The sequence below is a fragment of the Puma concolor genome, chromosome C2, assembly GCF_028749965.1.
Source record: "Puma concolor isolate L17-30 chromosome C2, mPumCon1.1.hap2, whole genome shotgun sequence".
Lineage (NCBI taxonomy): Eukaryota > Metazoa > Chordata > Mammalia > Carnivora > Felidae > Puma > Puma concolor.
Genome location: NC_141675.1, coordinates 24,325,172 through 24,340,124, shown reverse-complemented (window position 1 = coordinate 24,340,124; position 14,953 = coordinate 24,325,172). Strand labels below are relative to the sequence as shown.

Here is a 14,953-nt window from a genome sequence, read left to right as displayed (position 1 = left end):
AAAACTTACTGTACAATAATGAATTTGAGCCTGACTGGAAAGTGATAGGACTTAAGAGTCTCTGAATTTTTGCTTCTCCATTCAATTGTAATGGTTCCATCTTTACCCAAAAAAGATTTCACTTATGTACATATGTGTAACTTCTGTATGTTTTCTAACACCGAACATTATGGGCCCTCAAAATGAGAACAAAACTGTTTACATTTCACTTTTACAAGCAGGTAAGTTTAAAGCACTGATAAGATGAAAGATGGATAAAGAAGAAAGGATTAATTATAAAAAACAGAATATGATATAAAAAACAGCGTTTACATGATATCTTGATGTCTTTACAAAGCATAAGTTCTATGGCTACTACGAAAGAATTTTTCAAGACACCAATGCATACTAAAAAACCAAAATAATTTCATGAACACTATATAAAACAAATAAAGGCCTTGAAACGGTTGATGAAAGAATGCAATTAACAAAATGGAATAAATACACAAATAGTAACATGGGTATACACAGGGACAACAAAGAGGCTACACAAACCCTACCTCAACTGTCAGAGAATTTTACTAGCAAATATATATATACTCCTTCTTATTGTGTATATACTGTAGCAGAGTTCAGTAGTATACTTCCCCTGAAATTTCAAAGAATATCATATAAATGGCTAAAAGGTAAGTACATTAAATTAGACTTACCTAATTCTTACCATACTGATTTTTTTTTCCAGCCATGTTTTCAGATTTAATATACTCTTTTTAAGCCTTACCATACTGATTTAAATGAAACCCCTGCACAATTTCTAAAATTTTGATAATGTTTGCCCAAAATTTTTTGCAAACATTTAAAGGGAGCAAAAAATTTAAAGGGAGATTACAAACTTCATGCCACGCTTTGCCATTTGCAAAACAATGACACAGCCATTCAGAATTACAATGTGCTATTTACATATTTACTTAGAGAACTGAAGCTTTGAAAACTGTTTAGGGCCTAGAAGTTTTATCTTAATTTCTAAAAAGACTAAACAGGATCAAGCAGTTTAAGTGACATTATCATATAGTAATTTTTCCTACAAAAACTTTTGAAACCGGGTAATAATTTCCCCCACAAGTCCAAATATATTCACTTTCACTTAAGTACATTTTCACAAAGTCTTCCTTAGCAAACAAATGTTTTTGTAACTTTAAAAACCATAAATACATAATATTTTAAATTTCTAGGATTTTAAATCCTAGAAAACTCAAGCAAAAGATTAAGATGGCCAGTTTTTTTTTTTTAAATATAGTAAGACGACTTTGTCCAAATACTATGAAGCTCTAAGTTTTCACTAAGTATTTAAGAAAGGTCACTAATTATTTAAATGCAATGAACGAACATAAGAGGTCAAAGCAGTAAACTTACATAATTTAATTACACAAATGCACTGGTATCACCTTTTTTCTTACCCATATTTGAGAAACTAATACTTTGCCTTCTAATATGATATGGATTATTTCATATGGCATGCACATCCTCTTGAAACATCAAGATTATTCTTTACAAAATTTGGAGTGTTAGCACCAAAAAAAATGTATGAAAATTAAACTATATTTTTTGGTTACTACTAGAATTTAACAGTGGATTATAGTGACTGAAATTGATGTATTTCTTTAAACCATCTCATTTCAAAATTATCTTATTAGGTACCCTATGGAAGTCAGTGCAAAACAGCAATTGTGAGCCCACAGGTAGGGCACATACATATATCTATAGTTAAATAAGCAACCAAATATAAAAATGGATCATGAAACAATTTTAATGAGAATAATATTAACACAAAACTAAATTTTGATATCCTACCTTAACATTTAATGCAATCTTATTTTGATGAAAAACCTAGTAATTTTAATCTAGAAGTGAAATTGCCGGATCAAAATTGTTGCCCATCTTTAATTCTAACAAAATATTGCCAAACTTCTACCCAAAGTGGTGCTATACCAGTTTACATGTTCGTATGGACAGTTCCTGTTTCTCTACATCCCTGCCAGCTCTGAATATCATGAGCCTTTCTCCATTCTGAATGGTATGAAGTGGTATCTCACTGTGGTTTAAATTAGCATCTCCCTATTTCTTGACTGAAACTCTCTTCATCTGTCATATAGTCAGAGTTCTCCAGAGAAATAGAGGATTTCAGAAAGCAAAGGAGGAGACAGACAGAGTTTTATTATAAGGAAATGTTGCTCATAATTACAGAACTGGCAAGTTCAACCTGCAATGCAGGCAAGAAGGCAGGCTGGAGATCCAGGAATAGCCAGTGTTCTATTTCAAAGGCTGCTGGACAGGAGAAGTTGATGATATAGTTTGAAGGCCATCAGGCAAAAAGAGATGATGCAGATGCAGTCCAAGTCAGACCTGCTGTAGAATTCCTTTTGCCGGGGGGAAAGGTCAGCCTTTTGTTCTATTCAGGCCTTCAACCAATAAGATGAGGCCCACCCACATTATGAGGGCCAATCTGCTTTCTGTTCATTTAAATATTAATTTCATCCAAAACACCCTCACAAAAACATCTACAATAATGCCTGACCAAAATCTGGGAAGCCCCTGTGGCCCACTCAAGTTGATGCATAAAATTAAACATTCACATCTGTTTACTGGCCATTTGGGTCTCCTTTTCTAAGAGCTGCCTGTTCACATTCTTTGCCCAATTTTCAGCTGTGCTGTCTTTTGTGCTTAATAATTTATAGGATTAAAAAAAATAAATCATGGATACACAGCAATTTTAGTCCAGTATTAAAAAATCAGAAGTACATTATTAAATTATATTAAATATAATATTTAATTTAGTATATTAAATTATCATTCATATATACTTTAAATGGTCCTCATTTGGTGAATTATATTGTAGGATGCACTCTGAAAAGAATGATTTAAAGAAAACCAGATTTTCCTTTTGTAAATATGGTACAATGAACAACAGATTATGTTCCTGAACAAAAAAGAACTTTAAAAATGATTATAGTAATTTGTTCGATGTTTTTCTCTATGCTGAGAGGCATGCACTACTGATGATTACTAATATTTTACTGAATGCTTAGTAAATGCCAGACATTGTGCTTTATGTTATTATCCCATTCAATACCTTTAGGAATCTTAATCATAAAGGCATTATTATCATCTCTATTTTATGTATATGGATATTGGGGCTGGCAGATTAAAGATCTGAGCCCAACGGCACACACCAAGTGGCTGGGACGTGAATTTCAGACTTCTTCAGAAATTCATTTTAAGACATCCTTACTGGCTTTCCACTATGTTTAATGGCACTAGGAAAGGAACACCAGGGAATAAAGGATGAGGACAGGCAACATCCTTGCTGTCTTGGCATTTAGAATCTGACAGGAGGCAGAATGTAGAAAATGTGCATACCATGTAATATAGGACAGAATCTCATAGCAAAGGAGATGTATTAGAAAAGCTCTAACTCTAAGAAGTCAAGAGATAATTATGATTCCATGATGCTGCTGACATAAATACACCTACAGGTTCTCAATACCTTTCATGATCTACCCATATCTAACTTTTTAATCTTCTCCTTCATATATTTTCATTCTCTAAAGACATCCAGTGCTCTCCCACCTCTCTCTCTTTTTATTTGGGCAACTAGCCCTGGTCAAGAAAACTTATTCCATCCCATTCCTCTCTCTGAAATATTTCTTAAAAACAAACAAACACACTTTTCTATTCTCATGACCTGGCAAATAGTAAATATTACTGAATAAATATCCATCAGACCAGATTCCACTGATCACTTCCCAAAGTCCATCTCAAATGCTCCCTTCTCTCTGAAATTTCCTAATTCTTTTCCATTCTGCCGTAAACAGTTAAATGAATAAATCTGGAAACTTGAGCATGTAAAAGCCAGTATCATATTTCTACTTCCAATGAGGAAAATGTAAGCAAAACAGGTTCTCATCCAAAAGAATAAAAAAGGAAGAACAGCCCAAAGAAGGAACCTCCTCCCAAATCATTCTTCTTTCCATGACCATGTTTTACTATTCCCACAGAAGGGAACTTCTACAATCTACTTTTGTTGACATAAAACTAGAGTCGCATTTTCTAGGCACAAATTGAGGAAAGGACCTTATTAACTATCTGACTTTAGGTAAGTTGGTTAAACTCTTTGTGCCTCAGTTTCCTCAATGTAAAATGAGAAATATCCATTTCATAGGTTCTGTGAGGATTAAGCAAACTTGAAGAACTCAGAACATTACCAGACACACACATAGTAAGCACTCAATAAATATTAGCTATTATTGTTATTACTATCACCACCACACTGCCACTGCTCTGATGGCACTATTTACACAATTAGGTTATTAGAACAATATGAAAGACAGAATATACTCACAATATATTCAAAAATATGGATCCTTTGAGTATCCCATAGGATTTTTTTTCCCGCTTATACATTACAATTAGATTTCACATAATAGTTTCTCATTTTGTTTATTGAGAAAGGAAAGAAGAAAGAAAGGAGAAATTGGGAGACAGGGGGCTGCTCAAGTGTAACACACATTCAACTTAGTAAATACTTGTTAAATCCTCCCATGTGCTGGCAGCTAGTCCAGAAGGTAATCATTTAGAAGTGAACAAGACAGTCTCTGTCCTCAGAGAATTTACATTCTAGAGGAAGACAAATAATAAACTAAGCATAAAAAATAATTTACATGTCAAGTAGTGACATATGCTATGAAGGAAATGTAAAGAGGATAAGGGGACAGAAGATGATGATGGGGCATGACTGAGAGTGTATTTGGGAGCTGGGAGCTTATTTGAGAAAGTGTAGTCATAGAAGGCCTTTCTGAGGTGGTGGCATTTGAATAAAGTGAGGGAACAAGCCACCCGATCACTTGGGGGCAGAGCTTGCTGGGAAGAGCAAAGGCAGATAAAATGGGAAATGGCTAGGCGTTTTGGAGGAACAAAGAAGGTTGGGGTGTAAATGAAGACAGATGGTTGGGGGGGGGGCATGGAGGGAGAAACAGGAGAGAGGCCAGGTCACCGATGTCCTTTTAGGCCATGAAAGGACTCTGGTTTATACTCTGACTGGGATGCAAAGGTACTGGGGGCTTTTGCATGGGCGTACGAGATGTTATGACAGAAACTACACCACAGGTCTCAAATGAGGAGAAGCAGTGAGCTCCTAGGCCATCCTCTCAGGACCTTCTTCAGAAAAGAGCCTTGCCTCAGAAAAGTTAGGAATAAAGCTAAAGATCAGTCTTAGGAGTAACACCAAGACTGTGGCACATTAGAAGGAGGAAGGTAAGGTCTAGTAAAGGACAAAAAACCAAGTCACATTAAAGGGCTTCTAGCCAGACGACAATCCTTAAGATGCTTGCGGTATTTTTGGAGAAGTGAAACACCTACAATCAATCCATCGATAAATAAAATTAGGAAGCCATATAAGAAATAGAATACAATACTAAATGTAATTTGATCTTATTTTGTATGGATTCAAGACCTTTAGTTGTTTCTGAGTAAATGACAACTACAGACTACTGAAGATCAGGACTCCTAGCCCAGTGTCTGTATATCAAGTCCTAATAAGAGAAAAATGGAAGGGAGGATGAACACATGAATGCGCTGGGGAAAGAAAACCTTGGCACCAACTCATACAACCTCTGCTTTATGAGGCACAAAGGCAAAACAAAATCTAAGTCTCTCCTTTCACTGATTAACATACTACCCTTCCTAAAAACTATTTCAGTTAGAAACTGCTAGTGGTAAGACCACACCAGATGAATTTAGTAACTGGATCAGTATAGAATAGATTCTGTGAACTGTCTGATACATCACAGGCCTTTAGCACTTACTAGCCCTCCGGCTATGGATGTGAATTACAAAGGACCAAGTTTAGTCAGCTCTCACAATCCTTCCGGATTTCTGTTTTATGTACTACGATCTGCTCACATTATTGTACTTTTGTTTCTGGAACAATTTATAAAGCAGACAAATCTGAAAATCTAGGAACTCAGTGTCTATCTATAGATATATAAATATAACACACACTCCTCCATTTTACCTCATAGTGAAATAAAATGATACTTTAAAAATGAGGTGGTATTACCTTGCCCCTAAGTAACCAAGATCAAGACTGTAGTTCCTGAAAATTGTGGTGAGGTTTTCTACAGCAAGGGCAAAGAGAAGCAGACGGGAGAGCTAGTGTACATACTTTCCTCCATAGAGAAACAGATCAAGGGGTGTCTGGGCGACTCAGTCAGTTCTAAGCATCCGACCCTTGATTTCGGCTCAGGTCATGATTTTGTGATTCGTGAGTTCAAGCCCCCCATCAGGCTCTGCACTGACAGTGAGGAGCCTGCTTGAGATTCATTCTCTCTCTCTCTCTCTCTCTCTCTCTCTCTCCCCCCCCTTTTCTCTCTGTCCCTCCCCCACTCACATATGCACATGCTCTCTCTCTCTCTCAAAATAAATAAACTTAAAAAAAAAATAAAATGAGGACCCCCTATTTCTAGAACTATTACAGAGGTACAGAATTAAATAGCTTACATTTAGATTTTCCATCTTTCAAGATACAAAAGCATTATTTCTAACACATTAGGGGAAGAAATTTAATCACAGATTCAAAACTCTTAAACTACTCCTAAAATGTCCATATTCTCATTCTTAGTGGAAAACCAGTCTGAAACATAAAAAAGATGCCTCTTGGGATGTCAGGCCTGTCTCCTATCTAAATCTTATGAAATGTATATGGATAGAGGTCAATGAATAAGGCAAATTTAAACTAGAACAGAAAATCTGATTCAGATTCAAATTAACATCTTCCTTTTCCCTATTCCTTCTGGCAGTACTTACAAAATCTGTAACAACAAACTATCACTTCATTATCTTCCCACAAGATACTGGTTTCTCTAACACTTCACAATGCCTCTGAGATAGCATATCTGACATAACACCTCCACTTCTCTCCAGAATTTAACAAGATAAAGAAAAGGCAGTAAGAAAGGAGACAATGTTGGTGTTACAAATGCAAGAATCCAATCTGCAATGAACATTGAAATTAAATATATACCTCAAACCACTGTAACTATTCCCCATAAAGGCATCCGACATGGTCAGAGTTCAAGTTTCCCTTTAAAGTACTTAATAGGCTGTAGGTTCATTCATTATTGTAACTGAAGGCATTTAGGAACTAATGGTGGGAGGACTAGTCACACTGAAACTAAAATATAACCAAGGTATTGTGATTCAAAGGACCCAGGATGGTGGTTTTCATGATTTTTCTTTAATCAAATAAAGCTGAGTAATCAGATGTAGTCTTTGAAGAAGGCTGTTTCTTTTTCTTTTCTTTTTTTTTTTTTTAACCTAGACAGGTTTCCTCAAAGAGGAAGTAAAATGGTGAGTTTTTTTTTTTATTTTTTTTTTAACGTTTATTTATTTTTGAGACAGAGAGAGACAGAGCATGAACAGGGGAGGAGCAGAGAGAGAGGGAGACACAGAATCTGAAACAGGCTCCAGGCTCTGAGCTGTCAGCACAGAGCCCGACGTGGGGCTTGAAATCACGGACCGTGAGATCACGACCTGAGCCGAAGTCGGACGCTTAACCGACCAAGCCACCCAGGCGCCCCAAAATGGTGAGTTTTTAATTCACCTAACTGCTCAATATCAAACTTGTTTGGTTACGTAACAATCTCAAGTTTAAACTTTCTTTTGTGATAGAATTAAAATGAAGATGTGATTGATCAGTTTTACCTGTTTTGTAATAATACCCAGAACGCATGCATAATGACCTACCTGCAAAAACATGCAGGATTCTCAGCGTTGTAGCACAAATTAAATCTAGAGGTAAGCAAGTTCCCACACTTCTCTCCAACCAAGTCCCTTCTCTAAGCCCAACAGGTTTATCCCAGTGCCTCTCAGTGTCTGTGTGCTTCAGCATAAGTGTTCAGAGGGCAGGAATCAGGCCCAGGAATGCGCTCATGGCCCCTAGCGTAGCTCCATTCGCAGGTGACGCTTATCAAACCCTAGCTGAGAGGCATCTGACAATACAATTACTGAAAAATTCAATGCTCACCCAGCATGTGAAATCTTGTGCCTTGTACCTTATGATTTCAGCAGTGCCATGTGTGCTGTGATAGTTAAGGACCTGTCAATGTTTCCATTATAAACTCTGGTTTTCAGAGGTTTGTATCTTGGCCTATAAAAATAGATTCCGGTCTGTAACTTGGCATAGAAAGTACTGGTATCAGCCCAAGAGAACAATTTTTGTTCCAAAGATTAAAATAAAAATCTGTTTAGTAGTTTTAAGTTAAGAGAGTGTTAAAAGGGGGGGGTGGGGCGGGGAGGGTGGGTGGAGTATAGAATGTTTTTAAAAACACACACAAAAAAACCAATGCTCTATGTCTCACTACTGCTTCATTTTAAATTTTGAAATGATTAACACAATATAAACCAATGATACTGCGTAAATGAAAAACCTAAAAAGAGTTTTAATTAAAAACATTATGGCGGTTACCAAAAAAAAAAAATCATAAATTTTTAAACAACTACATATGTAGTATCTCAAATAATCCCCACATTTAAAGATTGTCCAAGTACTCACTGACAGTAAACCAAAACTATTTCAAAGATCTGTTTTTCCAGATATGTAAAAATTACTTTTTAATGAATCACTAAATGTAGACTTACTTCAGATTAGTGGAGACAATCTTCAATCCTATCTTCAATTTATGCATCAAGAAGTGTCTAAAATATATGACCTAATGGAAGAAACTCTGAAGCGTTCTTTATACACTGTTAAAGACACTAGCTTAAGTTTTATGTTTTCTTTTCAGCTTAACGGAGATTTTTTCCCCTCAAAAATATAAGACTAGTACATAACGCTGCTGTACACCTTTAAATAAACACATTTTGAAACAGTAATTTTTATCTCTTAAGGGGGCACAAATCCTCCTTGGAGCATGATTTATAAATAGCTATCAAAAATATGAGTACATTGGGGCTCCTGGGTGGCTTAGTCAGCTAGGCGTCCGACTTCAGCTCAGGTCATGATCTCATGGTTCTTGAGTTTGAGCTCCGCATCGGGCTCTGTGCTGACGGCTCAGAGCCTGGAGCCTGCTTCAGATTCTCCCTCTTTTTCTCTGCCCCTCCCCTGCTCGCACGCTCTTTCAAAAACTGAATAAACGTTAAAATTTTTTTTAAAAATGAGGATATACACACGCTTTGACCTTGTAATTACATTCTTAGGAAAATATACTATGACTATACCTACACATGTAAAATAATATAGATATAACTTTTATATATGCTGTGAGTTTTTAATGTGAATCTTCTAAAAAACATTCTGTACTCTACTCACAAGAATATTTCTCACAGAATTTTTTAAATAGCAAAATGGTGAAACAAACCTAAATGTCCATCAATTGGGGACTTTAAATAAGTTACTGTACATGCATACAGTGGTAGCACTATATAGCTATTTTAAAAAAGAAGAGAAAGACAAACTAAAAATGATTCATTGATAGAGAAAGTCTTCCAAGTACCAATGGTAAGTGAATACAGCAAGGTCCTATGTTACCATCTGTACAGGAAGAAAAAAAAAGGAGAATATATACACATATGCGTGTGCGTGTGTGCGTGCGCGCGCATATATAGAGAGAGGGGGAGGGAGGGGAAAAAGAGCAGGAGAGAGAGTTTTATTTGCTTTTACATGCATAAAACATTTCTGGAAAGACACACAATAAGCCAACAATAGAAATTAATGGTTTCCCATAAAAATAATGTAGTAACTTTGGGTAGCATTCCTAATCAAAGACTCAGTATCAGATAATATAACCAAAATAATATTAGAAAGAAAAAATACATATAACTCTAAGCTTCTGTAATTACTGAAAACAATACAGTTAGGTATTGTACAGTATACATATATTCACAATATATGAGTGGTTCTCAAATGCTGGTGTATACAGAATCATCTGAAGATCTTACTAAAACACAGATTTTTAGACTCCACCGTTAGAATTTCTGACCCATAGGTCTGGAATAGAGCCTAAAAGAATTTGCTTTACCTAACAGTCCCCAGGTAAGGCTGAGCTACTGATCGAGGGACCACAGTTGGAGAACATGTGTTCTAGATAAATGGACTACCTGTTCAGAATTTTACATAAAAACTCACCTACTACAACATTATAAATGTAATTTCATTATTATCAATAATATTTAGATAAGGCTTGTTTTCCTACAATTTAAGAAGTCTGGGTGGTGGGGGTGGATAATGCTTTATTCTAAACAGGGTAAAATAAAATGGGAGAGGAGACTAGGAAATTAGTTCTATTGTACTTTTCCAACAGCCTCCTATCTCCTATTTCTGCCACTAGATGGAAACCAGTACAATGGTTAGCTGTCAAATTGCAGATATAAATTGAAAAACAATAAAACTAAGGTGAAAATTATGTTACACGGTAGTAATTACAAAGGGACATATATCTGTGGGTCCCTATACTGCCATTAACTGCAAAATGACCATATTTACTTTTTGATTAACTGTATATGTCATTAGCCATTGGCCTATCAACAATATCAACTCCAAAGAGAGTTATTAGTGGTTGAATTATGATCCTCCCCTCAAAATTCCTTTGTTTAAGTACTAACCCCCAGTACCACAGAGTGTGACCTTATTTGGAGACAGAGCCTTAAGAAGAAAACCGAGTTAAATTTGGCATCATTAAGGTGGGCCCTAATGCAATATGACAGGTCTTCTTAAGTGTAAGGGGTAATATAAGTGGTAATTTAGACACCTACAGAGGGAAGAGGATGAGAAGACACAGGGAGAAGACAGCCTCTACAAGCCAAGGAGACAGGCCTGGAGCAGATCCTTCCTCCAAAACCCTCAGAAAGAACCAATCCTGCCGACACCTTCATCTCAGACTGCTAGTCTCCAAAACCGTAAGACAATAAATTTTTGTTGTTTCTGCCACTAAGTTTGTGGTACTTTGCTTCACAGTCCTAGCAAACCAAAACAAGGGCTTTCCCTTTTATTTACTTTTTTTTCACTCTAGCAGATTGAATGACTACTATCAGCAATGTAATGTGTCAAGTGCTGAGACCACAAAAATGTATGCTCAGCCTTTAAGGAGCTTACAGTCTAACGGTTTACTACTTAAGGCATAAATACTCATTTAGTCATTAATAAGACTTCAGCCATTGTATCAGTGTTTTGATGCTTGATTCGACGGTTCCTCAATAAAAAGTAAGAGACACCAACACTGTGACTTGTACCTCGTTTCCACTATCACCATTCCAATTACAGCACCCATTACTTGCCACCTAATCCTCAGCACAGACTTTTCTAACTGGCCTCTTCCCCCCTCTCCAACACCTTCCTGACAGCACCCTTCATGTAAGTCTCCTCACTAAAATGTTTCAAAAAAAAATTTTTTTTTTAATTTTTTTTTTCAACGTTTATTTATTTTTGGGACAGAGAGAGACAGAGCATGAACGGGGGAGGGGCAGAGAGAGAGGGAGACACAGAATCGGAAACAGGCTCCAGGCTCTGAGCCATCAGCCCAGAGCCTGACGCGGGGCTCGAACTCACGGACCGCGAGATCGTGACCTGGCTGAAGTCGGACGCTTAACCGACTGCGCCACCCAGGCGCCCCTCAAAAAATATCTTAAAAGAACATTCGCTTTTTCCCAGTTGAAGCTATAGTCAGTCAGTACTTCCCAATAGATGTACATAACTTCAAACAAATTACCTAAAACCACAGATTTAGTTTGCACTTAGAAAACTGAAATGTCTTCAGAAGCGGCAGTTATTTATAATGAACAGGAGTAGCAATATCAGAAAGCATCATTGAATACACCTACGAATAGCTCTCCCCCTCAAATAATCTCTAAGTCCAGCACAGACCTAATGATCTCAGTTTATGAAGTAGTGAGTGTACAAATTAATAGTTGTTCTCGATCTGTGGGTGCCTCATAAAACACCTGAATGTATCACAAAAACCCTATCCCTAGATTCCAAAACTTGTATGTAAACTTCTCATGGGGAGCTTACGCCTTATACAACTTCATTCCATACTGTGCATTGGGCTTACACATATGGCCTCAATTACAAATTAAAATTTAACTTTGAATTCCCTGCCATTTTATTATCAAATGTCTCACCTACTGAATTAACATTTTTATATAGTTATTCCATTTGTTTTATTTTGGTAACAGTATTCATTTCCCAGGGAAAAATAATTGTTAGCACTAAATTTTCTCTAGAATTTCTCCTCCCTTTTCTTTTCCTCAACAGAATTCACTTACACAGTTTCAGAAGCCAACTAGGCTACTGATATTCCTTTATTATGTTACAAGTGAATAAATTTCACACCTTCAAAAATTATTAAAGTGCAGAAGAATATTCCTTGGCCTCTTCATACGTAATATTCTAGTGTCGCTAGTTCTTTCAGGTCCCAGAGAGAACATCTCTTATTAGCCCTACAATTAAATGATTCAGCAACCAGCCACACTATCTTTGCCTTTTAACAGTTCCAATCAGTAGCAGATCTAGGTGTAATCAACAGCAGCAGGGGGCTTTAGGAAGCAAAACAAAACAAAAACAGTAGGAATCTTTACTAGAATACAGTAATTGATACAAGGGAACATTATAGGCTATTTTAATCCAAGTTAATCTAAGATATTAGAGTCTGATTTTATAATCAGAAGTGAAATGAGCAGGACAACTCTGAATGTCTGGAAACAGAACAAATGTCAAACAGTTAATAAGGTTAAAATGAAAGAGGACGGCTTTCAAATGAACCTTCTCAGTCTCAGAAGGGTCATTACTTCTGTTTTGGTTATTTAGCACCCCTTTAGCTGATAAATTAAAGCCCTCCTTACCTCCTACTGCTACCATGCCTAACCAGTTTCATATCACATACTTACAAAATGAAGGCATCCTAGAGAGCAACTAGTTGGCAATGCTCTTACTCCTTTAAAGAAACATTTAATATTTTAGCAGCAACGTCAGGACAGTCTTAAAATGTAATTTCACATTTCTTTTATTTTTCTATTTTTGATTCCCTAGCCTAGAGTGTATGGGTGGTAGTTAAGTGCTATGACTGGTGCTACTTAATAGCATGCAGGTAGTATAGTGATTTATTTACATGCAAAATCAAAAGCCAATGGTGGTGTCATGTGATGACTACAAATTTTAACTCTACAAAAACCCACAAATGGAAATGTTACCATAGTAACAACCTGATCACACTGCACGTGAGACTAACTGATTTCATGATACGATTCTCTAGCTGTTCACTGCAATATGTGTAATGAGACATGTATGAAACCTCAATTCTTCCATCTCCTCACTTTGCTCGGGAGAACAAGATGTGAGGAATGTGGCTGACAAGTTTACAATCTTGTCAAGTTCTTCTTTTACTTTTTTCAATTTTTCAAAACAAAAAATTTTTAAAATAAGTTGGCTAAGATTTAAAGCACGTAACTATAAAACTCGATATAGGACATATTCCAATATAGAGTGTTAGAATTTCACACAGCAGGAAACAAGTGTACCTGGTGGCAATCATTTCTCTTTCTGAAAATACTCCCAAAGTTATTCAGCAACTAGCCTACAAAGCTTTTACCTCAAAAAGTAGTCTTTTGTATTATAAAAGAAAAACAATACCCAAAAAAGTGCACCTTCTCTCCAGCAGGTCCACTGAAACAAACGTTAATATAAATATATATATATATTATCCATCATTATTAGTAAATCAACATTTGCCTAGAAAAGGTGCTTTTCATACGAATGTTTCTAGACTTTTTGTAGCTATTGTTGAGGGAGGAAAATGCATTAAGCATAAACACGGTAGGGAAAAGAGTAGAGAATGTTAATACTAATCTGTCTCTCTCCATGTAACAAAAAAGTCACTCAATGATTAAAGCTCTGAATATAATTTACACTGAAAAATAATAAAGTCATTCATTTACCAGGGTTGATATAATAAAGGATATATATGCTTTAGAAAAGTATAAAATATACATTTGAAAAAAAAAACACTTTCTCAGCTCACTGAAGTATAAATTCTTAGGTAAATCTGAAAGGACTTTCCAAATACTTTCAATTACTCTACTCAATATTATTTTATGCAGTAATAATTTTAAGAACTTTAGTTACCAATTCTAAACCATTTTCAAGAATGTGGTTTTTTTTAATACTTCTATCAAGTGGATATTTCCACATGTCTGACTGTACTAGTTCACAAAAACAAAAGCAGATATCGGTATTTTTCTATTCAGTGACATACACTACTAGTAGTCAAAAATATTTTAATATAAAGATATATGAAAACGAGGCCTTGATAATTTTAATGGTTTTTCTCCTGTGATAAATAAATGAATAAAAATATAGACAAATACAGGAAAGTAAGCTTATAATTTATTACAACTTACAAACGAAAACCACACTATAACTATTTAACAACTATGCAACAGGTAGTACTTTACTCTCCCATAAAGACAGCATCTTAATAATGAATAGTTTTCTAGCATCCTCTTGCAAAATGGACTGTTACATAAAATATAACATTAATGTACTTAATTTTACTTCTCAACCTCTACTAGTTTTTCCCGAGAGTTCAGTGAAATAATCTAATGTGAAGGAGGATGACGTCAGAAATATTATGTAAACTAATATTTTGTCTATGTAGGTAATGATGCGTTACTATCGAAATCAAATCTCTTAAATTGCTGAGTCTCTCCCCTTCTTTGTCTTTGGAATTATTACTGGAGTATTTATTTGGAAAGATTTTACTACTATCAATATATTTTAAATGGCTCATATTCAGGGTTAAAATGGAACCATTTAAGAATACTAATACTAAAAATTCCCCATTATCTCTGATCTGTACTTGCAGTAAGAAAAAAAAAAAAGTTACTCTATGATTGTGATTCCATTGCCTATAATTTTAATTTATTAAAT

The 14,953-nt window shown here is 35.7% G+C and overlaps 1 protein-coding gene across 12 annotated transcripts in view; it reads right to left on the bottom strand.

Annotated features, from left to right (window-relative positions):
* TBC1D5 (TBC1 domain family member 5) overlaps nucleotides 1-14,953 on the bottom strand; it is a 541,949-nt gene that overhangs the window by 353,961 nt on the left and 173,035 nt on the right. Inside the window, exon 1 of one of the 12 annotated variants that reach the window (XM_086674229.1) lies at nucleotides 4,379-4,685. The exons of the other annotated variants lie outside the window; for them this stretch is intronic. The gene's annotated coding sequence lies outside the window, so the exon portion shown is untranslated. Of the gene's footprint in view, nucleotides 1-4,378; nucleotides 4,686-14,953 lie in introns of those variants that run through there. 12 annotated transcript variants of the gene reach the window in all.